Source organism: Antedon mediterranea, chromosome 7 (genome assembly GCF_964355755.1).
Source record: "Antedon mediterranea chromosome 7, ecAntMedi1.1, whole genome shotgun sequence".
In the NCBI taxonomy this organism is placed as follows: domain Eukaryota; kingdom Metazoa; phylum Echinodermata; class Crinoidea; order Comatulida; family Antedonidae; genus Antedon; species Antedon mediterranea.
In genome coordinates, this window is record NC_092676.1 from 11,849,326 (window position 1) to 11,876,851 (window position 27,526).

Consider the following 27,526-nt stretch of genomic DNA (forward strand, 5'->3'; position numbering starts at 1 on the left):
ATTTGCGGGCGATATTTTTCAAATTTGCGGTTATTTTTACATTTGCGGGTGACATGTTTTGACATTTACGGTTATTTTTACATTTGTGGAAAATGTTTACATTTGCGGGCTCTACATGCCTAGCGTTATAGCTTTTGTTTAAAAAATGGAATGTTATTAATCGTTTTGTTTTAGATGAATACCATGAATCTCCTTTTGTCCGTAATCGTGTTTTGTGCAGTTTTGTATAACGTACATGCAGCATGCTCTTATTTTAGTAAGTATCAATAAAAATACCAGATGTTCATTAGCCTATTTAAATTTCACTAACAATAACAAAAAAAGCAATAAAACAATATTATGTGGTTCATGAAAAAATAAATGTTAGCTTTAAAATGTTCATGTTAGTATATCTAGATTTCCGGGCTAATGCTTGTTTCTCATTCACTATCACTTCATATTTACCTTACCAAATGTTTTAATTGATTTGTTTTACTTTAAAAAAAAATAGATAACTGCGTTGATAATAACGGGTACAGTCACGTTCATAACGGAAAATGGATAGTAAGAAAACAAAACCACTGCGTTATATGTCAATGTATTGGAGCCCAGGCACATTGCTGTACAACGTAAGTTCAGAATATGTCTGAGTGTTGCTTTAAGTAAATCATCTTATTCAGATGTTAAACGTTATTGACAAAATTAAATATCACAGTTGCAGTAGAACTAATACTGAAAAACATGTGATATGATGATACGTGTTGAAATTAACCAATCAATGTATTACAAAGCAAATTTATTACAATTCAATATTGTTGTGTTTTTTTTTTCTCTTTATAGTCCGGTTTATACAGTTCCTGATCATTGTATTGACATCTTTAATCCACAAAATTGCTATCATCACATAGCTGACAGATCAGATCACACTCAACCATGTTCTGGGCCTATTAGTGGTGTTGGAAAATAAGTGTAGGCCTACATTCAATTTTCTGAATTATGTTATCCTGTAAAAATACAATTATATATTTGCCTTTCAATAACAAATGTCAGCGAAGGAACGGAGAGAAGCGATATAGTACTGTACTGTCAAATAATATACAAATAAGGAAAACATTTATTATTTGTATTTATATAACATATAAACAGATTCCTGTCATTTGACATTTGAATCAAATATTTCAATTTCATTCACATTTATTAAAACAGTAACATTTGGTTTTTAATAATATATTAAATATTATATTCATATGGATTTTATAAACAAACCTACTGTATTGTTAATTGTCAACAAACGACCAAACAATCCTAGGCCTAGCAAGGCTAAAACGCATAGGCCTAATACTAACAAGCCTAGGCTAGGCCTACTAGCTAGGCTGAAAGGCAGCAATACCAAATACGAAACTTCGACAGGAAACTGGAACTCATATAGGCTAAACGATCGTTTTATAGTCCGTACTATGTGACTCACAATCGTCCAATGAAATTACAGGAATTTATTTAGGCGTTATATAATACTTTATAATTATTTAGCATTAATAATTAATATGAATTCTATACACGATTTGTAGATTATCCTTTGGAAGAGTCATTTTACTTCCTGCTACTAATTGGGATTTAAAACTTTATTATATCAAAATAACGAGATGACGTAGTAAAACTCATAGACACGTTTGGTTTCATTGACATTGGAGAGATGTTGATATGTAACGACCTACTATACGTAACTATAATATTTACATCTTTTTTAATTCATTGTGCGCATCTGACACAATATTCGTTTCCAGTGCGCATGTAGGGACATGTACTTCCTCACCCACTCGATTGCACCGACGCAGCATGCGTTAATCGTTGTTCATATACAATATTATTATATTACAGTATCACTAAATAGAGAGAAAATAAAATTGAAGATAAGCAAAGAGGTTGTAACGTGAATCTATATTATACATTTACGTAAGGGCAAAATTCGGTAAATCGCGTGTTACTTCTAGAATGTTTACTCGATGGTATATAAAGTTTGTTTGTACTTTTGGTACTAATTTTACCCACCCGATTTAACCCTGTTTACTAATTAAATTGAGTTAGATAATTAGCTATTAACAATTAAAATGAATTTAGGTTCATCGATTTTCCTCTTGGATACCTACCTGATCAATCTCAGATGTACCGCAAAATGTAAATTTGCTAACATTAGTTTTCACTATTACGATATTGTTCCATATTTCTATATTTGGAAGATATTATAAAGATTTTTAAAACAAAACTTCTCATTTCATCGGTAGATTTTCAATTCAATTTCAATTGTAGACGGTCAAAGTAATTTCCAGGTTCACGATGAGTTCACGGGTTCACCTTGCAACTACCTGGTTTCAACTAAGTTGGCCGTTAGTGGCTATAGCCATTTAATTTGTTTTCCGATCACTGTCTAATGGATTTCCATCTTGAAATATACCCGCACACAATAATACGAGGATGCTTCGCATTACCTCTCTCCTCCTACTGTAGGCCTACGATAATTATTTTTGATAGCTGAAATTCGGTTGAACAGCTCGAGTACAGCATCATAATATTGAAGACAGGCCGATTTTCTTTTAAAAATACTATTTTGATAGATTTAATAATACGTTTATACAATTGTATTGTTTTGCGATGAATTGAACATTCCAATCTCTCCCAGTTTGGTTTAACACAAGTAGGTACATTTATGAGCACGTGTGGGATAAACTTAACACCTTATTGCAATATTTTGACAATACTGTAAATACGTATTAACCATTTTTGGTCGCCATTTGAATAAATAATGTCTTACTATGAGTGTGGTTAGGCCGTATTGTTAGATATATAAACACATAATATACAAATAAACGTTATTACTGACAGTTGCTTCTCAACGTTTGTATTAATTAATAATTATAAAAAATATAAACGTCATAGTGGTAGGCCTACTCTACTATTTCAATCGACTATGACAGTGACAGTTTTAACAAAGTATTAAATCGCAAATGTTTTACTGTATTTAATGGTATATTATTTATAGGCCTATAAAACATGAAACAATATTTCGTTACTGAGATTACTTTGTACCCATCCTCTTCCCCATCTCTCAACCCTAATGTTACATACAAAACACAAATTGGGTTTGTTTAAATGATGATTCAAGATTCAAGATTCAAACTTTATTTTAATCCATTTCTGGAAATTCCATTGCTTGCATTAAAAATTACAGAACAACAATTGCAATTACATTACAATGTTATTTAAAAACAATAAAATCAAAACTATTTACAATATATTTCACTTATAATTTTCATCGTTTGTAATTTTGGTTAAAAAGTTTAATGGCTTGCAGAAGGAAGGAGAGAAGATATCGTTCAGTGCGGAAGGTCGGCAGACGATATCTACCACTTGTCACGTTCAGGTGACAGTTTATCCTTTCGAAAAGAGGATGACTTTTATCCTTCGTGACAGACACAAATTTACGCAAGGCGCAGTCGTGATAGACATTATCAACCGACCTCCGGCCTTGACCGACCATCCTCTCTACCTTCCTTCCCATTCTGTCAATTCTACTTTTATCTCCCTTTCCGACATAACCGCCCCATGCTGTTATACAATACGACCAAACAGATTACAGCATTATAAAAAAAATAATTAGAATCGTCTTATCCACATTGAATTTGTTCATTTTCCTAAGACAATATAGCGTGTTATTCATTTTTTTTTATCAGGGTGTCAATATGATCAGAACAGGTCAATGTATTGTTAAATGTGATGCCTAAATATTTGAAGGTACAAACCACTTCGACATTATCGTCTAGTATAGATATTGGTTCATGATGCTCTTTCTTTTTCCGAAAATCAATTATCATTTCCTTCGTTTTACTTACATTTATTTCTAGAAACTTTTTCTTACAATATTGAATAAATCTCGCAATTTCAGCCTTGTATTCCAGAAGAGATTCATTCAGTGAATTCAGAAGGCCTATCTGTGCAGAATCATCTGCATATTTCGATAGAAGACATAAACTGGAGGTGGATCTGTAATCAGATGTATTATATAGATACAGTAAATAAAAGAAGCCCACATTGTCTCTTGAGGTCCTCCCGTATTTGAGAAAATAAGGTCCGAAAAGGTCTGAGAAGCAACTCTAACAAACTGTGTACGACATAAAATCAAAGAAAAGTGCTGTAAAGACACGAGGCACATCTAACTTAATCAATTTATCAACTAATAAATGTAGCTGAATGGTATTGAAAGCGGATTTAAAATCAAAATACATGATTCTGGCATAATTGCCACGTGTACCATTACCAAGGTGTGAATACAATTTGAATAGCTTATATAATACACTATCTTCAGTGCTACGATTATTTCTATATGTGAATTGCAAAGGGTCTAAGGAAGGCTAAATAATAGGATAGAATACATTTAGGACAAGTCTCTCGAATACTTTCATTGCTATAGGCTGAAGTTAACGCTATAGGTCTAAGATTCTGAATTTGATGGTCACCCACTTTATGCTTTGCATTGATGTATCGTGTTAGACCACCCTTTGTTTTGCAGACTTTATTGCATATTTTACATTAAAAACTGCCATTTTCCACCTTTGAACGACTTTCGATAAACAATTATTGTTATAGCGAAACACATGGTTTCACTTTACAATTAATTTAACATGTCTCGAACATAGCGCGCCTCGATCCGGTAGACATGAGAGATGGAAAATCCCTCTTTACTATTTAGCAGGTAGCGGGACGATTCTGCCCAGAGAGGATTCAGCCTTGGATGGGGCGATTCCCCTCTTATAGCGCGTGGTTTCAGCAGCAACGCAGACTTCTCTCTGGGCGACGTGCTAATATTTTTGACATTCCATTCTCTAGGAAATCAGCATGCGTACCTCTCTCGCAAATAAAGTGAACAGCGATGGCCAGGAAAAGTTCTGTAATGTAATATCAATTGCTACCATTTATTTATACTTCCTTCACCTGTTGTCATATATATTATGTTAACCCACTTCTATATAACCCTTGGCTACTTAATGGTCACTATCTGTTTGTCTTAGCAAAAAGAAGGGGAAGCCCCAAACGGTTAAAAATGTTGTGGCAGATGAGCCAAGCGATGAACCAAGCAACATAGCTACAGAAATTATTACAGAATTATTTGGAATAAAGACCACGTCTAGTCTTCCATCTATGAAAGTTAAGATACTGTTATATGGAAATATGAAATGGAAATTGACACAGGAGCCTCGGTATCAATAATGTCGGAGACGAAATTTAGGAAATTATGGCCTGAAAGAAAACTTGAACCATCGTCAGTTAAGGTACGTACGTACACTGGACAAATAATTGATGTTTTGGGTAAAATTAATGCTGAAGTTACATACCAGAGTACTAGTACAATATTACCGTTAACAATTGTGCGAACAGATGGAACTACTCTAATTGGTCGAGACTGGCTTCAGTTTATAAAGTTGGACTGGCAACAAATCAAGGTAATAAACCAATGAGATTTAAGTTCACTGCTTGGTAAATACCAAAAAAGACGAACTAGGTACTCTTAAGGGTACTGAAGCAAAAATTTACGTTGATAAAGAGACAATGCCAAAATTTTGTAAAGCCATAAATGTTCCGTATGCTTTGCGACAGAAAGTAGATGACGAACTTGATCGCTTACAACGAGAAGGCATTATTGAACCTATACATTTTTCAGATTGGGCTGCACCAATAGTTCCGGTACTTAAGGTAGATAAATCTACCGTTAGGATCTCTGGTGACTACAAAATTACTGTAAATAAAGCAGCCAAAAGTTGATCAGTATCATTTGCCCAGGATTGAAGATATATTTTCATCGTTAGCTAACGGAGAAAAATTTACTAAATTGGACATGTCACAGGCGTACCAACAATTACTCTTAGATAAAGATTCTCGAAAATATGTTGTAATCAACACTCAAAAGGGACTTTACCAATATACACGGTTGCCGTTTGGAGTCTCTTCAGCACCAGCGATTTTCCAGCGTGTCATGGAAGGACTATTACAAGGAATTAAAGGTGTTACAGTATACCTGGACGATATATTAATTAGAGGAAAAAAATGACTACGAGCATTTCAAAACTCTTGAAACCGTCCGAAAGCTACTGGCAGATGCTGGGACTTCGTCTAAAAAAGAGTAAGTGTGTTTTTATGGTTAAATCTGTTGATTATTTGGGACACACGATCGACAAAGAGGGATTGCATCCCACAAACGCCAAAGTCAGAGCAATTAAAGATGCTCCAGCGCCTCAAAACTTGACTGAACTGAGAGCTTATTTTGGATTGTTATCTTATTATGGAAAGTTTTTACCAAACTTATCCAATACGCTTGCTCCGTCCGTTATATGCCTTACTTCGTAAGGATAAAGCTTGGAACTGGACAAATTTAGAACAATCTACTTTTGATAAATCAAAGGAATTGCTACTTTCCTCCAGAGTACTCGCACAATATGATCCAAAAAAGGAAATAATACTATCGTGTGATGCATCTCAATATGGAATTGGGGCTGTGTTAGCTCATCGACAAAGTGACGGTACAGAAAGACCGATCGCATTTTCATCTAGAACACTTGCAGACGCGGAAAAAAAGTATTCGCAAATTGAGAAAGAAGGGTTGGCATGCGTTTTCGGAGTAACCCGATTTCATTCTTACATTTAGGGTAGACATTTTACATTAGTAACCGACCATAAGCCATTGTTGGGTCTTATTAATGAGGACAGACTTGTGCCTAGCCAAGCATCAGCTAGAATCCAACGTTGGGCGCTGAAATTAGGCACATACAAATATACATTAAGATTCAAACTGACAAAGTCCCATGCCAATGCAGATGCCTTAAGCAGATTGCCATTGCCAGGAAAACCAGAATCAATTCCACAACCTACCGAAACTGTTCTATTGATGGAGTCTATGAACCAATCTCCAGTTTCCACGGCAGATATTAAAGGTTGGACGGTTAAAGATCCAACACTTTCTCGAGTTCAATTACATTGAAAAGGGTTGGCCCAATACTAACCCAAAAATTGAAAACTTGCAACCATATTGGACCCGACAAAGAGAACTCTCTACACAAGATGGATGTATTTTGTGGGGAAATATAATTGTTATTCCACAGCCTGGTAGAAAACAGTTGCTACAAGCACTACATGACGGTCATCCTGGAATTGTCAGAATGAAAAGTTTTGCTCGGAATTCGTTATGGTGGCCTAATATGGACAAAGACATTGAGGACATATAAAAAAGTGCGATACATGCCAATCCAATCAAACTTTACCACCTAAAGAACCATTGCACCCATGGAATTGGCCAAATAGACCATGGTCACGATTACATATCGACTATGCTGGACCATTTATGGGAAAAATGTTTTTAATACTTGTTGACGCACACTCAAAATGGCTTGAGGTAATTCCGGTAAATTCCTCAACGACAAGTACCACAGTGGATAAGCTCAGGCTTATATTTGCATCGCATGGATTGCCAGATAAAATAGTATATGACAATGGAACATGTTTCACGAGTGGTGCATTTCATACATTCGTAAAGCGAAATGGAATAAGACATTCTTTAACAGCCCCATATCACCCATCATCGAATGGTCTTGCAGAACGTGCTGTACGCACATTTAAAGAAGCAATGAAACGTATGAAAGACGGATCTATAGAAACAAAAGTCGCAAGATTCCTATTTAAATATATAAATGCAGCTCATACCACAACTGGCAAAACACCAGCAGAATTACTTAACGGCCGAAAATTAAATACGCATTTTGATCTTCTACACCCTTATCAAGCAGATCGTGTTATCACTCAACTTGAAAAACAGAAATTAGCACATGATCGTCATGCAAAAGAACGCACTTTTGTATAAGGGGAGGAGGTGTATATAAAGAACTTTAGAGGACAACATCCAAAATGGTTACCCGGAACAATAATTTTAAAATCTGGGCTCATCTCATTCAAGATAAAACTAGAAGATGGACGAGTTTGTCGTCGTCATGCCGACCCTATCAGGAAGCGTTATAGGCCTGTTCAACCTCAGGATAAACAGCTTACAAACAAAGATGATCCTCCAAAATTACCTCCAATGCTCATTAATCCAAATAGAACAGTGGAAACATCACAATCAACTGTCGAAGCACAGCCTATAACTGCTCAGCGAAGAGTATACCCTACTCGCGATAGAAAACCACCGGAAAGATATGGACATTCTTAATAACTGAAATACAGAAACTTTTATGGACATTATTACTGGACAATTTAAAATGTTGATCTTATATTTTACTTTATACAGTGCATTATACCATATACATTTAAAGTGATTATTAAACCATAACTTAGTACAGTGCTTTGATCCAATTATAAATAAATAGCTTAGAATTGTTTATAATAGAAGGGAGGGAATGTAATGTATTGAACTTGAGTAATATCAATTGCTACCATTTATTTATACTTCCTTCACCTGTTGCCATATATATTATGTTAACCCACTTCTATTATAACCCTTGGCTACTTAATGGTCACTAATGGCAAAAGTAGACCCTCTGCTGAGACCACTAAACATTCCACCTTGACAGATTAATTACCCATTACATATATTGTTATTATATATATAGTAGATGTAGAATAAAGAATAAACACTTCAGTGCTAGCTTTCAACTATAACAGAACTTGTCTCTCTCTAACTTATTTGTATTGTCAGGCCCGTAGCCAGGGGTTTTTTTGGGGGTTCGGGCGAACCCCCCCCCCCCCTTTTTTTGCGCGAACCCCCCTTTTACCAGCAAACCCCCCTTGAAAAACAAAGGCCCCACTTCCAAAATCTTGCAATTAATTATCAATTATAGCAGATTTTTTTGTCATTTTACTTCTATTGACTATGTTCAAATCGATCGAATATACAGATTGTCCGATGTCAAAGTCACTGCTGAGCGTGAGATCGAGAGATTGTTGAGAGATGATGGTTATAAATATGACGCACAAGATCACGTTCAGTTCAGTTCAATCTTTTTAGGGATTTTGATTTTTTTCCTGGAAATATTTTTTATTAAACCAAAGAATTTCACTATGTAAACTTGAATAAAAATGGTGCTGAGTTAAATTGGTACGTGTACGTAGGCCTACCGTATATTTCGGTGTATAAGACGCACTTTTGACACGCAAATTTGACCTCTAAATGTTACCCTAATTAATTTAATTACCTACTAATACTTAAATTAATTAAAAATAGTGTACTACTCTGCAATGTAGGCCTAGTTAGTTACTCACTCCTGTCTAACCACAGTGTGGTAACAAGTTTATTGAATTTTTAGGTAAAGCCCCATTCCCTACGTTTTTTAGATCTAATTTAAGATCACAAACTATATTTAATGTAAAAATAATACTATATGGTCCTATTGCGATAACTTTTTTCGTCTTTAAACGGTTAAAAATGTGAAAAATAAATCGATTCTAATAATTATAGCGGCCCGCTATAAATCCCAAAATGCATTGCGCGCGGATTGATATTTTTGTTTTTCACCTGTAATTCGCCCACTTTTCGATCGATCGTGAAGCCAAAACAAATGGAAGACTCCTAACTTTTCAGCGAAAATACCGGATTTTCCCCAATTTGTATCAACGGAGTTTGGCAAAAATAGAAAGAAAATTAATGCAGCAACTATACAACGTCAGGCTAGGTATATAGCTAGCGTACGATGTTCGTACGTTATCGATGTTTACCAGCTAGGCCTACAAAACTAAGCCTAGCTAGGCTAGGCCTAAGACCGTCCACGAGAGGTCGATCGCCGCGAGCTACTTAGGTAGTGCATTGTTTCTCACTTTTTATCATAATTTACCATAAAACGTACATTTAAGACAAGGAATGACATGGTTTAATGTTTTTAAAGTGATATATATGTATTATTTTCCAAAAAACGTCCAAAATTGCAGGGAAGGGGTCTTTAAGATAAATTGTCATCCTCGACTGTATTAATTAATATTACAGTACGCATTAGAAATTCTACCCAGGCCTAGTAGTACTCTCTGAACTCGCGGGTGTGTATTCTAGCAGCATGCAGCATCACAGCGCAACACATTTATGGAAGAGTCCATTAATTACGGTGGTGTCACATTTTAATTACACAATAACTATTTCCCTTGATCACGGTGGTTTATTTTTATTACATCTCTATGTCAACAATCACATAATTTTATAATCATGTAGGCAACAGTTCGTATGTCAAGCGATATCAAAAAGAGTGTGTTGTTATTGTGTTAAGTAGCTTCCCCTAATCTCATAGTGTATATGGCCAACAGTGCTGGCCACCAGGCAAGGAGCACATGGTTTGTGCTCTCCTCTCCTCATATTGATGTAATGCATGAATGGAAATAGGAAAGATTTTCATATAGACCTACCCAACATGATATTCCTGGTTAATTATCAGCCCAAAAAACTGAACATCATTTGGATTGATTTTATAATGGTCATACACACAATAAGAAGGTATATATTTAAATAATATGAAATTAAAGTTACTTAAATAGACATAGGCTAGCCCTACCCACACAGTGTATCTTAACTGAAACAATATGGGGATTTCCCTTTTCATTGAACGTTCAGTTGAAGTAGAGACTGATTACGATGTAATAAAGGCAATCAAACAAAATTATATCATTTGATTCTAATAAATATGTCTCAAATATCGTTGTTTATTATTAAAATACCATTGTTTTGATTGTAAAATGTTTACATTTCGGCCTAGAAATAAGTGCGTCTTATGCATCGACTACATAAAAAATACTAATATTTCAGTCTCCGTTATGGGTGCGTCTTATACACAGGTGCGACTTGTACACCGAAATATACGGTACTATTTGTTTTTTATGTTTATAGGATAAGAAATTATTTAAGGACCTAATATAATATACTTTTTTGCAACAATAAAGCTGTATTTCAAGATCAGTACTACTAACTTCCATAATACTGTACTATATAATTTCTCTGCATAACTCAGATTTTAGTAGGTAAAAAATGTGTCTGTAAGCTTATTAAAGCAACCGAAATTGCCCCCCGACCGGGGGCCCTTGGCGGCCCCCTGCCCTCCCCCCCCCCCCACTACAGTTGCTCGCTGCGCTCGCAAAATACTTGGTGTCAAGAAAATCCCCCTCTGATGCATTCTGGCTACGGGCCTGATTGTAAAACGGTACATTACAAGCTCAATCTCTTGCAGTGAATAAAAGGTAACTGATATGCCGATCAAATAACATGCCGCAAAAAGACTACGTCCGACAATCATAATAATAGGCCTAAAATTAAACTTTAGCTAATATTATTAGCCCCAACCTAGAGGCTGTAAGAATATGTTATAGCGCCACCTATAATAATATGAAAACACATGTCTTGAGAGGCGCTGCCATCTTGAGTTACTGTATTGTTATAGCTAGTTAGTATGCTTCTACTTCATGATCATTAAAATACCTCTCGGAGACACTAAAGAGTAGTCGTCGGTCGTCTGTTATTTCCGTATGCATTATAAGAACCTATGACACAACATGGAATTTAAACGTTTGAACTGTCCAAACATCCAAATTGGACAACGTAGAACCTAGCTTAGTGTATTGAAGTTTCAAATCAGCTGACGGTGCGTACAGGGTACGAAACCCGGTACGGTGAGTGAACTATTTTTGCGTGGCTAGTTGAAGTGACAAGCGGTCGCTCAACCATGCATCTTCGATGCAATTTCCGGTTCCACAACCCTTAGGCTATGTTCAGACCCATGGCGTTAGACCGTTTTAGCGTACAACGTTACTAGCAAGGTCACATTACAAACCGCAGAGGAAAAAATGAGGTGTTCAGACCCATAGCGTACGATTATCGTTACAACGGAAGTGCGTCATCCAGGTTGGTTCTAGTTGCATATTCATGTGCTCTTACCCACGTGTTTTCATCATTATTTCCACTGTATATAGGCCTAGATCTCAGCCCTACAATTATGACAAAATTTGCCGTAAATAAAACATACCTCAGGCTGAGGTCAGCATTTATTTGAGAAAAATATAGTGAAGCCAAATTTCTGTTTCTATTGTTTTATTTTGTAGTAAAAAACATTTTCCCCAGGCCTCGTGCTGTTACGAAAATAAAGCAAGCCTCCTAATGATGAAGATGGAGATGGAGGGAAAAAATTGATTGTGATTAGTCCAGACCTCAGTCAGTTAAAAAAAAACCTTAACTTGCTAATAAAAATGACACAGCTCCCCTCGTTTGTTTACTGAATTTTTTAGGAGTTAGGGGGTCTTTCAGCATTATACTTGTCCAGTCTAGTCTGCCTTGTATATATGAATGAGTGACTTGATGTTCCACCACGCTAGTTTATAGCTTGAATGAAATTCATGAATGGCTCTTAGCTAGGCCTAGGCCTAAAAGGAGACGGGATCGTAGTCACTATGTTTAAATACAAGGTGCATTTATTTATGTCATTTGTTAGAAAATATAATGGTAAATCAATTGATACATGTAGTTTGTAGCCTAGTTTTTTTTAACAGTTGTATTTGTAGCCTAGTTAGGCCTTTTTGTTGTTGAAATCCATCTCTCACATATTGACGATACAAGATGTCAGCCTAGGTCAAACCTTGTTTCGCGTCATAACAGGAAACGTTCTGATTGGATACAACGTTGACTTACAGTAGCATCGTACGCTAAAACGGTACTATCAACCGTTTTCCACTACAACGCTACAACCGTTGTACAACGCGTTGTACGCTAATCCCCAACTGTTCAGACACACATTCTTTTAGCGTCGTACGCTAAAACGGTCTAACGCCATGGGTCTGAACAGGGCCTTAAACACGAACGGAGACGTTAGGGAAAATTGGAAATGTTTTAAGTCTCAATGGACCAACTATGAAATCGCCACAGGCCTCGTCAGCAAAGATGATAAAGTAAGAGTAGCTACACTCCTCTCAATTATGGGAAAAGAATGCTATATGACTTCTCAGTTGGAAGAAGATACTCTTAAAACTGATGCAATCCTTAAAAAGCTATCTGATTACTTTAAACCAGCTACCAACGTGATATACGAACGGTATACTGTATTTTTAATTCACGTGACCAAAAACAAGGTGAAAAGTTCGACGAGTTCGTCACCGAGTTAAAACATTTAAGCGATTCATGAAAGATGGTGGTATAAAATACCTCCATGGGTATATTACGATCGATTTTGTATTTTGACTCCACATTTGATAACTAACTTTATTGTGTGAATACAACACCTAATATAAGTATGCCTCATAAGTACTTTAATGAAGAATAATCACATAAAAAGAAACAAATAAATCCTTAAATTAATTATTTTACAGACGTGTTTCTAGCACACTGTTCGCGAATTTCACTTAATGTTCAATATTTTTGTTTCTATGGAGCGCCAAGAGCAAAGAGGACTAAAACTCAGTGGAATGAGTCTATTTCTAATGCATTTATTGGTGAAATACACGTTTAATTTCAATATATTTTGTTAATTTGTCAATAAAATGCTGTAATATGTTACTGCTGATATTGTTCTGTCTAAATCAACATCACTACCTAGCCCAGACCTAGGACATCCTACCAATTGCGGTTTGCTGCAGCACGTCGCTGAGAGTGAGGCATACATATTATTGTACTGTATTTGCCTTGAGGTATTGCCTGTTAAAGAATAGCACGGGCTGTACCATTTTACTGTGGGTAATTGCGGTCAAATTTATAATAAATATTGAAAAACTGCAGGTATATAAAAACCATTTCCTGATTTCTGCCCTCTATTTATTTTATTCAATGGATTTTTAACTGTATTCCAAGACAGCGTCAACGTCGATTACTGTATTGTAGAAACCTACTCAAGTTAATTGTTTTTTTTACAAACTCGTGTTTTTTTTTTCACTTTTCTACTTTGATAATTTACGATGTATTGTTGTAGTGTGATTTAAGGTTTTATTTCAATTGCCATATACAATTAATAAGAAGGTCAAAACATGGAGATATAAATTCAAAATGATGAAGGCAATTTTCCATCGAGGGTATTAAAAAGAAAATACTATACTGGATAATTTTTAAAAAGCATAACATGGCACAGGCGTACCTGCATAGGCTATAAAAGTGTTTAAATTTCATATAAATATTATTTTGATGATTTGCATCTCTAAATATGATTATTAAGAATGTCGGTTTTAATTTAATTTAGTTTCATCGTATTCAATGACAGATTCATCTTTTTAACATGCTCTTTTACAGCTCTGTTTATATTTAATTTTAGGTTTGTTATATTGGAACAAAATTAAAGTCCCAAGTAAAATATGCGATTTCTGTTATTTTTAGGGCGAGTTTGTTTTGTTGTACTTTAATTATTTAATTGTTGTAATAACAACCAATTTAACTATGACCACCATACTAACCAACCTGAGATATTTAAAATGCGGGACAGACTATTTTTGTAGGGGGTGAGGGTCGGACACGAAGTATTTTCAGCCCCCACCACCTCGTGGTGGCCTGCGACGTAAACAAATTTAGTTCACTGGCACTCCTAGATGGCTGGAAATATTACTCTCGCACGTAAAATTCATGATGAATGGCACCTCTTGTATTCTGGTACGGTAAACGATGCAAATATTATTAGATTGTATGTTACTCTTTTTTTGTTAATCTGTAATTCAACGATTTTCATGCTGATTCTTGAATTTATTTTATTAAAAAAATGTCTTCGGAGGGTAAAAATTGAACTGATCCACCCCCAATGGCAAGAAAATTGGGCCTTCCTTTTATAAACGCACACATCATGGATTGTCATGTGTAATTGCGATCGTGACTAACGCATGGTTATCGGCCCATCCTCATCACGGCGAGCGACCACGGACAAATTAATTGTAATTTTCCCCTGATATTACGTTTTTTATTGATGTGTGGTGTTATAATATGAATACTCGCATAATGTTCTATACTGTTAAAATATACCAATTAATTTTAATGCATTTTCCTCTCAAATGATAACGCATCGAATATAGGTCTACTTATGTGTTCAAAGGCGTGTTTTTTTTTTTCTCTTTTGTGGCGTTAACCACTATTTATTCATTTCATTTCATCAACAGATTAATACAATTATTTCTAATAATAATAATAACTATTCATTGTTATTCTTACTTTTGTTTGGTTTATATATATTTATTTTTTTTTTTAATTTTATCAACGTTACTGTTCTTGGAATCAGAGCATTATTTCTTTTCTGTTATCCACCTTTTTTCATAATTTTCTAGTATTTTTTTTGTTCTATAAATCTCAACATCTAACATTGTGAACACTTAACTAATAAATGTACTGTAGGAGATACATTTACTAATGTTGTATAGTTATTTTCGGTAGTATTTTTGACATATAATTCATTTATACCTATATACAGATTATATACATTATTTTAAAATACGAATATAAACAAAAAACAAAAACAAAAATATTAAAAATGCTTTTCTTACTCCTGTGTCTAGTTTTATGTCTCATGGTTATATTTGTTTGCTTATCTTCTCGTGCGTTACTTATGTTGCGTTACGTTTATTTTTTGTTTTCAATATTAATTTATATAATTTTTTTTTTTTTTTTTATTTATATTTCATATAAGATAAAATGAAACTGCCTATGTGTATTATACAACATTATTTTGTAATATATTTTAAATAATCAGATTCACATCAATATAAATTATAATAGGTGGTTAAGGTAAGATCTTTTGTTTTTTGCCGCCATAAAAAGACGAGACAATGATCCGGTCCATTTGTTTACATTTTTCAAAGTATGTGCCTTGTAAACGCAGAAGCATCCAATAGAGAACATGTGGTTTACATATTTGTTTCCTGTACCTAGTACAATGTTTCGATAATTTGCCTCGATCCCAAATTTGTGCATGGTATAAACGTTAATATATTCCCATAAGGGTTTTACTTCAGTGCATTCATAAAAGAAATGGGCATCATCCTCTACTACGTTGCATTGTAGGCAAGTATCTGTGTTGCTTATTTTCCATTTTAACAGCCTTCTTTTGGTAGGTGTTATACAATGCACTAGTTTGATGTTCAACTGTTTAAGTTTATTATCTTTAATATCTTTAATTTTTTTTTTCCATGTTACAGACCAATCGTTCTCCATGTTAAAATATGTTTCCCATTTTGTTTTACTTTTGGATGGTTCTAGACATTTTTCTTTAATAAAAAAAGAACATATTTGTTTGCTACTCATATTCAAAGGCGTGTTTCATTAAAAATCACTTGAAATGCGAGACCGTCCCGAACCATGCGAGATGGTTGGTAACTATATGGACCACATAAATGTTTGTTGGAATTAATGGTATCGGAAATTACAAAGCCTTTGAATAATATATAATGTCGTACCTTATAGCGCCAAACAAAAAATTTGGTGCTGAGAGATTTTTTTGTTTAGAATGGATCGTTGACCGGAAAACAACTAATATCTTATACTTTGATAGCATGTGTTATTGGTGGTACAATTCAGAATAGAATAGGAACGGCGGTTTAGCGTTAAAGTTAAAGTTAATTTTCAGTCGTGTGTTTCTTATAAATTTGTAATTGTGTTCTGACCGCTCTAAAGGTACTTTGTCACCGGTTGGTCTCTTCCCGTCACGGCGATCCTTTTGTATATTCTTATTGATGATTCTTCTAATCTATTTTTATATGTGCCTGTAAAAATCCTAATAATAAATATGAACCTCTAACCACTGAAATTACTATTGCAGTATTATTTAGGGTTAAAATGCCGGCTATTCAATTAGTTAACAATATGCATACATACATAGCGGATTAATACAATTTACAGCTTGCCCAGCTCGTTTAAATGGACTCGCACTCATGGGAATTTGAATTGAATGCTGTTTAAAATGGACCTGAAATGGAATTTCGATTTTCAAGAAATTCACACATGTTATTTAAATGTATCAAATTAACACAAACCCATACAAATAAAAACAAAATGTATAGTATTTTGAGTAAAAACGAAATTTTAAGATACCATGGTAAATTAGCGAAAATTACTCACGCCATTGCAATATTCTATTTCAACGGCCGTCGGAAGCCTCTATATTCAAGACGTCACATATACACACGACGATATCGAGAGCCTGTATGTGCCGCCCGATAGTCAGTGAATGATCGACGGCCTGGAATGATACGCGAAGCGTTGACACTAATACTAATTTATTCAATATCTAATGTTGTTGAAATATAGGTCCCTAAAATGTACTTCGTTTGTTCTAAAACCCGAATTTAGAAGGCCTACCTCCCAAACCTTTACTAGGCCTAGGCCCCCAATCCAGCGCGCGGAGTCGATCCACCACCCACATCATGCGGCGAGGCTCCGTTGCATCCAAGGACCAAAGCGATATCAACAACTTGCTGCGCTCATTGTCAAGCCAAAGTAAAATATGAATAAAATTCGTTTTCGAACTGCCTGATTCGTGACAAATAAATTATCATCTCATATTACTAATTTAATTCTGCTAAACTAAAAACTAAAGAAACTAACACATTTTAGCAGTATAAATTAAGAACGATATACAAAATACAAGAACGGAAAATATGGATACGCATCATTGCGCACGGAGCTGTATCCCGGACAACGTTGCCAGGCCAACTTCGGTATTGCCAGAAAAAAACCGTTGATTTTAAGATTTTAAATCGTCATTTACTCGATGAATAACCGTTTATACGGTAATAATTTATCTAAAAAAATTCTAAATACGTTTCTGCAAATGCACAAGCATTATTTAGAAAATACTCCATAGATTTCAAGAGTTATAGCCAAAAAACTGCAAATTGTCCATTGGAGGGATAGGAATATATTCGCAAAGTGACGTCACCCGCGAATTTTTTGGATTTTCAAATGGGGCTTTCCCCAAAAGGGCCAATTTATATTTTGTAACAATATACATTCTAGCAACACCTAATAGCCCCCAAAACATCATTCTAAAATGAAAAAAATCGAAAATCCATTTCAGGTCCATTTTAACTAAAAAAAACGCGTTCTCAGAGAAAAATCACAGAAATCGCATAACTTAACTGTACTTTTTTATTTATTTATTGAATGAAATAATGAATGTTTATCACATGGAACTAAAGTAAACTCAAACAAGATATAATCAAGTTTAAGCACTTGAATGCTGGGTACTTAAAAAAACACGCTCTCAGGGAAAATTACAGAAATTGCATAACTGTAGCTTTAAATTTATTTTTATTGAATGAAATAATGAATGCTTATCACATGGAACTAAAGCAAACTACTCAAGCAAGATGAAAACAAGTCTATTTAAGCAATTGAATGCTATTTAATTAAAAAACACGCTCTCAGTGAAAATCACAGAAATTACGTAACTGTGCCTTTAAATTTATTTTTATTGAATGAAATTATTAGTGTTCATCACATAGAACTAAAGTAAAGTCAAACAAGATAAAAGCAAGTCTATTTAAGCAATTGAATGCTATTTAATTAAAAAACACGCTCATATGGAAAATCACAGAAATTACGTAACTGTACCTTTAAATTTACTTTTATTGAATGAAATTATTAGTGTTCATCACATAGAACTAAAGTAAAGTCAAACAAGATAAAAGCAAGTCTATTTAAGCAATTGAATGCTGTTTAATTAAAAAACACGCTCTCATGGAAAGTCACAGAAATTACGTAACTGTACCCTTAAATTTATTTTTATTGAACGAAATATTAGTGTTCATCACATGGAACTAAAGTAAACTCAGACAAGATAAAATCAAGTCTATTTAAGCAATTGAATGCTGTTTAATTAAAAAACACGCTCTCAGTGAAAATCACAGAAATTACGTAGGCCTAACTGTGCCTTTAAATTTATTTGTATTGAATGAAAATATTAGTGTTCATCACATGGAACTAAAGTAAAGTCAAACAAGATAAAATCAAGTCTATTAAGCAATTGAATGTTGTTTAATTAAAAAACACGCTCTCATGGAAAATTACAGAAATTACGTAACTGTACCTTTAAATTGATTTTTATCGAATGAAAATATTAGTGTTCATCACATGGAACTAAAGTAAATTCAAACAAGATAAGAGCAACCGAATGCTATTTAATTAAACAGCATTCAATTGCTAAAATAAACTTGATTTTATTAGTGTTCATCACATGGAACTAAAGTAAACTCAAACAAGATTAAATCAAGTCTATTTAAGCAATTGAATGCTGTTTAATTAAAAAACACGCTCTCTCATGGAAATTTACAGAAATTACGTAACTGTACCTTTAAATTTATTTTTATTGAATGAAAATATTAGTGTTCATCACATGGAACTAAAGTAAATTCAAACAAGATAAGAGCAATTGAATGCTGTTTAATTAAACAGCATTCAATTGCTCAAATAAACTTGATTTTATTTGTGTTCATCACATGGAACTAAAATAAACTGCTTAATTTTTCCTTGATAATGTGTTATATTAATATTTATAATATGTGAATAAAAGATACTGTACATAAATTGACCCGATTAAATAATACTGTAGAGTAACAGACAAATATATAACATCTTGCACCTTAATATTTTATATCATTGCAAATTTATTTTCAACAGATGCTGCAGTTTGTTGAGGAGCAAGCTACGCAAGACAAAATAATTCACCTAGACTCTAAAAAGAAACAAACAAATATTAAATGTCAACCAGGAACTAGATTGGGCACCAAAAAATAAAATTATTATATCAGCCACAGTTTCTCTTAATATCATATAAATAAAACTAAACATTCTTATTCACCAGGTTTTATTGTAGGACATTTTGATTATATAAATCCATTTACCGGAAAATGTACTTGGCTAAAATCGCAAGGCCTTACGGCATTATAAACTGCAAGTCCAATCAAGGTCATGAAAGTGGTTTGGTACAGCTGATTTGTATTATCCTACAGTAAAAAGAAAAAAAATCATAAAATTAAATATTCTATATATAGATTAGAAGTCTGCAACATGTATACAAATAACACACCTATGCACTTGTTCTGACGTGTATGATGATATGAATTAAAATTAACACAACTCACTACTCGAAATAAATGATGCGCTCGGACACAAACTTTTATGATATTTTGTGGAAACACGACTTTGGAATCATTTTATTTGTGTGTGTGCTTTTTTGTTTTGTTTTTTTCTTTTACATTTTTTAACAATTTTAATGGTTTTTTATATTTTGCAATTTTTTTGCGTGAGGTTTGGTATCTTTTTTGGTATTTTTGTAATTACATTGTGGTTTAGATTTGTTGATTTAAGCGGAGATAATTATTATTTACACATCGCGGATTTGAACTCGAAACTACTAAGCATTAATTTCAATGGCCACGGCGTTTTACTCATTAAGCCAAACCGTGATTTACAAAATACATTGTGTTCCAAGGTAATAGGTGTAATTCATTAAAACTTCAACGGCGCGATCAGTCGATACGGTTGACTAATGACTGTTTATTTAGTGGCCTGGCATGGTATTTGTAGATCCGGCCATGGCGGTACAAAACAGAGGAGGTTGCTTAGTTTATACAGTGACGTAAACATGGTTGCTGAGATGTTAAATTACTGCTATTTTTTGCCTTTTTTTAGTGTTTATCCTTAAAATTCAGGAAAGTGACATAGCCTATCGTGTGCGGCCCCTCAATAAACATCAGTGTGCTAGATGTGAGCACGTACCTTTCAGTGGTTTTGGAGGAGATACGTAAAATTACGCGAAAAATTTAGTAGCATTAATATATCACCGTTGCTAAAGATACGGTACCGTATCCATGCTTTTAAAAAATAAAGATACGGTAATTATAGAGGGCGCTTCTGTTTGCTAAAAGTACGGTAAAATTGCATTCCTAAAACTCGTACCTAAATATAAAATTCGTTCCTAAATATAAAACTCGTTCCTAAATATTAAACTCCTTCCTAAATATTAAAAACCTAACCCTCTAAATAATCTCTCATAAATTAAAAACTTAAAAAAAATGAAAAAAAGACGTCAAGAAGAGTACCTCCAACCCCTTAAGCCAAAGCCTCATCACATGCCCACTAGGCTACACAGCTGTCTTGCAGAAAACCAATGCAATAACCTATTTGATTAACATCCACATTACATAGCGCCCTCTATAATTACCGTACCTTTAGTTTTTAAAAGTATGGATACGGTACCGTATCTTTAGCCATAGATGTTTGTGCTTTGGGATAACCTGTTCTCATACTATGAGGCGCCATACGCAGCAAAAGTGGAAATTTTAAAACGTACCGTGTAATTGTTAAAATACAAATGAACATTTTAAATTTTTTTTTTTAATTACACAGTACGATTTAAGAAATCAGACATAGTATTTCAAAATGTTCATTTGTATTTTTTAAATTACACAGTACGTTTTACGTTTTTCCACTTGTATTTTTGCGTGACACTTTGCTGCGTATCGGAGACGGGTTGGTGAATTTTGTCCAAGATGGGGAAATTTCTGTCCAGAATGGGGAAATATTTTGTCCAGAATAAGGACAAAAGCGATAGGTGGCGCTATAATCGTGTCCAAGATGGGGAAGCTGTCCAATATAGAGAAATCCGATTTGTCCAAAATGGGGAAATTTCTGTCCAAGATGGGGAAGTGGTGGCGCTATATCGTGTCCAAAATGGGGAAATTTCTGTCCAGGATGGGGAAGTGGTGGCGCTATATCGTGTCCAAAATGGGGAAATTTCTGTCCAGGATGGGGAAGTGGTGGCGCTATATCATGTCCAAAATGGAAAAATTTCTGTCCAGGATGGGGAAGTGGTGGCGCTATATCGTGTCCAAAATGGGGAAATTTCTGTCCAGGATGGGCTTATGCTGTGTCAAAAATAGGCAAGCTATCCATATAGAGAAATCAGATTTGTCCAAAATGGAAAAATTTCTGTCCAGGATGGGGAAGTGGTGGCGCTATATTGTGTCCAAAATGGGGACATTTGTGTACAGGATGGGGAAATGCTGTGTCAAAAATAGAGAAGCTGTCCAATATAGAGAAATCCGATTTGTCCAAAATGAAGAAATTTCTGTCCAGAATGGGGAAATACTGTGTCTAAAATAGCGAAGCTGTCCAATATAGAGAAATCCGATTTGTCCAAAATGGGGATTTCTGTCCAGGATGGGGAAGTGCTGTGTCCAAAATAAAGAAGCTGTCCAATATAGATAAATCCGATTTGTCCAAAATGGGGAAATTTCTGTCTAAGATGGGGAAGTGCTGTGTCCAAAATAGAGCTGTCCAATATAGAGAAATCCGATTTGTCCAAAATGGGTAAATTTTGTCCAGAATAGAGAAGGGCTGTGTCCAAAATAGAGAAACTGTCCAATATATAGAAATCCGATTTGTCCAAAGTGTTTTCTAAAATAGAGACATGTTTGTTTGTTTTTTTATCTTTATACTGGGTAACCTCTTCAGTCAAAGACTGATCTCCCAGAGGGCCCAGTTGGTGATCAGTGGCTGTGATGTACTAATACACCGGGGTAACCCCCTACTCATCTCGAAAGATGTACTAGGTTCTTTAAAGTGCACACGAGCAAGTTGTGTACACTGGACCTACGGTTTATAGTCCTTATCCGAGAAGACTCGTTCTACCACCAGAACCATGGAGTGAGTGAGCCTCGAACCCCTGCCGATGTTATGGCTACGTGATTACGGTTCCACTGTCTTAACCGCTCGGCCACTCACTCACTCACATTTTCAGCAGAAAAATATAATTTTGACAAATTTCTCCAGAATAGAGAAGTGCTGCGTCCAAATTAGAGAAACTACAGTATCCAAGGCAAATTCAATTTTTCCGAATTGTATAAAAGAGAAACTGTCAAATATGTAGAGAAATTCAGAAATGTTCAAAACGAGGAAAGTTTTTGTCAAGATTAGCGCTACATCGTGTCGAAAATCTGTCCCGCATATAGAGACTATCCAATATATAGGGAATGTCTCAGTTATGGAAGCATTCAATTAATATTTAAGACGTATGGTACAGTAGGCCTGTCACACCAAAATCAGTCCGGGCCAAAATCGGTCCGGCGGACCAGTTTTGGCTGCCAAAATCAGTCCGGGGACCATTTATGGCTGCCAAAACCTGTCCGGCCGGACCAATTTTGGCCGCCAAAACTGGTCCGGCCAGGATAAAATCGGTCCGGGTAGTAGGACTGTTTTTGGCCGGTCCAGTCTTACAAATATATGGTGCGCAAAATGAGTCATAATGTATATATCATTAAAAAAAGGCCATGATTAGTCATTATATTGAAAACTACTCTTTTATTTGTTATTTTAATATTATAAATTAAGCCTGTTTTTTTTTATTATCATTATTAGTAGTAACTCATCAATAATTAGTACTAATTGTTAGGCTTTTTGTATACAATATGTATCTCTGCCTGTTTTTAATCTATTTTGTTCTTTTTTAACATCTTCGTTTCCCCATGATGTTAAAAACAATTTAATTATTAAATATTATTATTATTAACTATTTATGGTTAATCAATCACTATATAAATTCAATACAATTATTATAAAACAATTATCCAATATTGATTAGGCTGAGGAAAGAAAAAGGCCTCAATCATAAATAAAATCTAGCTGGCAATATCAGCGTCTCATACCCGTTCATGTGAGTGTGTGGCAGGCCGAAATATGAGTGAACACCTAAGTCATGTTTGTAGATAAAATACATTTATTTATAGTATTTATCCGACAAGATAACTTACTAATATATATCATGGGATATTTTTCTAGCCATAAACAACTTAAAACAGCATCATAGGCCTAGTAATTCAATTAAAATCGACAGAAGAAAAGCCCGGACCGATTATTGGATACAGTGGCGGACTGCTTTTGGCCACAATTTTAGAGCCAAAACTGGTCCGGCCGGACCGATTTTGGCCCCGGACCATATTTATCGTGACAGGCCTACTATCGAGTCTGCACATCAAGGTATGTTGAACCATATTAATCAATAATAATAATCATGTATGATGTATACAAATTAAAGAAAAATGCTGCACTAATTACTAGGCCCTTAATGGCCTAGTCGTTACTCCACTATGCACGTGGCTTGATCATAGCAAGTCTGCAATTTTCTCCCGCATATTAGGCATACTGAAAGATGCAAACTAATTATTCATCAGGTACCGGTGGTAGGCCAGTGGTTACTCCAGTATTTTGAAATAGAGGGTGTGGGGGGGGGGGGGGTTAATCCCCTTTTCTTTAATGGGAGGACAGGGCCTAAAAGTAGTGAAAGTAAGTGCTTAACTAGTTTGATGTCCTATCTTTTGCAATACAATTTGGGAAATTCTAAACTTTATATCATTTTTTTGTATTAGGTGTGGCTGCTTTTCATTGAAGAGATTTTGATGGTCATTCAACTACAAATAGTGATTGTTTTATTTATGTTGGTTTTTACTTGTTTTCAAAGCTATTATTAAACAAATAAGATTTTCGAAGTACTAATGGTAACTACATGTTGTTTACTGTTTATTATTGGGTCTTTTCAAGAATAGTTTGTTTAAAATCACATACAGTAATTATTTATCATATCTAAGAGTGATATAATATTCCGATCTGCATAATATGTAAATGCAAGTAAATGCATGTCGTAAATTAAGTTGGTCAAGATGAGTGTACTGTATATTTGGTTGGTGACATTAAAAAAAAATTATGATCTATTAATTTAATTAATGAACTATAAACGTGAATTTGAGTATTTTACTTTGAAATAAAAAAACAATCACCGTATCCTGATGACAAAATAATAAATAAATCCATATTCTAGTAAAATATTTTCATTTTATTACAATTCTATGTAATTTTATTAGAATAAGTAGTCACATCATTTTCATTGGTTTTTTTTTGTATTAACAGGTGCTTTTGATTGGTTATTTGTTATTCGTAGGGCCACTGATAAAGTTTTGCAAGAGGAACACTTGTCAGTACCGGTAGATTTTGTAATGTAATGTTTGTATTGAATAGGCTACTGTAATCATTGATTGTTTATTAATTAATTCCCGCAGTCTGTGGTAAAAAAAAAAATAAATAAATAAAAAACAAAGAAAGAAAAAAAAAATAAATAAAAAGGATAAAAAGAAGGAAAAGAAGGGACAATCTGTATTAATTATATTAATAAATATCCTGTAGGCCTACTCTTTTTTGATGTGGTACTACTTTCTTTTGTGGTTTTTATGGTTGGAATTTAATATAATATACTGTAGTTTTTAACGATTAATATAAGTAGACATAATAAATCAGCATAGCAATTCACTCCCTGGTAAATTTAAAGGAATACACATTGATAGAATAGTTGCTCACTAATAACATTTGTATAGACACAAAGTTTTTGAGAGAAATTTAACAAAAAAATAAATCTAATTGAGCATGATAAACCTTACAGAAAATGCGAAGCACTGGCTGTAATCATATTTTAATATCAACATAATTATTAGCCCTAAACTATGCCTATTTGGAGTAGGAAATAACGCAATTAAAGCACTAATGTTACTAATATGCAAACACTCGTATACTATTGTAAAATGAGAAAAATTAGGCCAAATATTGCACGATTTGTCAAAGATATCACTTTGTTTATAGCTGGAAATTAATGATTCGGCGTGTACGTTTTATTTTAAACCATTGAGTTACTATAATAACTCAAGGATTCCATCATGTGGTCGAAATTCCATGTGGAATTACTGCATATGACGGTAGATTAATACCCGCGGTCTGTGGTAAAAAAAATAAAATAAAAAATAAAGAAAAAAATAAAAAAGAAAAAGGATAAAAAGAAGGAAAAGAAGCGACAACCTGTATTAATTATATTAATAAATATCCTGTACTCTTTCTTGATGTGGTATAATGATGTCGGTGCCGGTACTACTTTCTGTTGTGGTTTTTATGGTTGGAATTTAATATAATATACTGTAGTTTTTAACGTTAGATAAAAATGTATAGAATCAGTGAAAATTTACTTTAGAGGTAAATTGGAACCATTTCACTCAATAAATGTTCATTATACTTAAAAATAGCTGATAAAGGTGTCACATATTTACCAACCTGTACTTTGAAACTGTTTCCAGGCTGAGTACCGTAATTATTTTAAGGGGATAAGAGCCTATTTTGAGCCTGAATTTTACCTGTGGGACGATAGATTAATACTCGTGGTCTGTGGTCGAAAAAAAGGTTAAAAAAAAAGATAAAAAGGTAGAGATAGAGAAGGAAATAAAAAGAAATTGAAGATGATAAAAAAAAAGAAGTGACAACCTGTATTAATTATATTAACAAATATCCTGTACTCTTTCTTGATGTGGTATAATAAGGGCGGTGACGGTACTACCTTCTGTTGTGGTTTTTATGGTTGGAATTTAATATAATATACTGTAGTTTTTAACGTCAGATAAATGTATACATTCAGTGAAAATTTACTTTAGAAGTAAATTGGAACCACATCCCTCACTAAATGTGTATTATACTTAAAAAGCTGATAACGGTGTTAATTATTTAATTAATAGAACACTTTTCCACTTCAAATGTACTTTTAAAGTGTTAACATAGTACTGTTATTATTGTGTACATTTTGTAATGTTTTCAGATTAAAAGTGTAAACTTAATTAAAGTTTTTAAAACAAAAAAAAGTTTCTTATGTTGTGTTAATGTTTTGCCTTCTCTATATTGTACAGCTTCCCTATTTTAGACACAGTATTTCCCCATTTTGGACAGAAATGTCTTTATTTTGGACAAATCGGATTTCTCTATATTGGACAGCTTCACCATCTTGGACACAGCACTTCCCCATTCTGGACAGAAATTTCCCCATCCTGGACAGAAATTTCCCCATTTTGGACAAATCTGATTTCTATATATGGACAGCTTGCCTATTTTTGACACAGCATAAGCCCATCCTGGACAGAAATTTCCCCATTTTGGACACGATATAGCGCCACCACTTCCCCATCCTGGACAGAAATTTCCCCATTTTGGACACGATATAGCGCCACCACTTCCCCATCCTGGACAGAAATTTCCCCATTTTGGACACGATATAGCGCCACCACTTCCCCATCTTGGACAGAAATTTCCCCATTTTGGACAAATCGGATTTCTCTATATTGGACAGCTTCCCCATCTTGGACACGATTATAGCGCCACCTATCGCTTTTGTCCTTATTCTGGACAAAATATTTCCCCATTCTGGACAGAAATTTCCCCATCTTGGACAAAATTCACCACACCTATTGGCGTATCGCGCCTCATGGCAAAAAAATTAGGTTAGGTATCTGGTGTTTAGTAGGACCGGTTTATATTTGTTAATGAATGACAAGACATACATTGTTTTTATAAACATGTAATAGTTAATCTATATATAAATTTACGTAAGGGCAAAATTCGGTAAATCGCGCCTTACTTCTAGAATTTTTACTCGATGGTATATAAAGTTGGTTCGTACTTTCGGTACTGATTTTAACCACCTGATGTAACCCTGTTTACTGATTAAAT

The 27,526-nt window shown here is 34.3% G+C and overlaps 1 long non-coding RNA gene across 1 annotated transcript; it reads left to right on the plus strand.

The window, feature by feature from the left end:
• Positions 1-23,595: 23,595 nt before the first annotated feature.
• LOC140054382 (uncharacterized) lies at positions 23,596-27,267 on the plus strand. The gene is made up of 3 exons (XR_011846512.1): positions 23,596-23,974; positions 24,364-24,492; positions 24,902-27,267. It is a non-coding gene; the product is annotated as an uncharacterized lncRNA (long non-coding RNA).
• Positions 27,268-27,526: the final 259 nt, after the last annotated feature.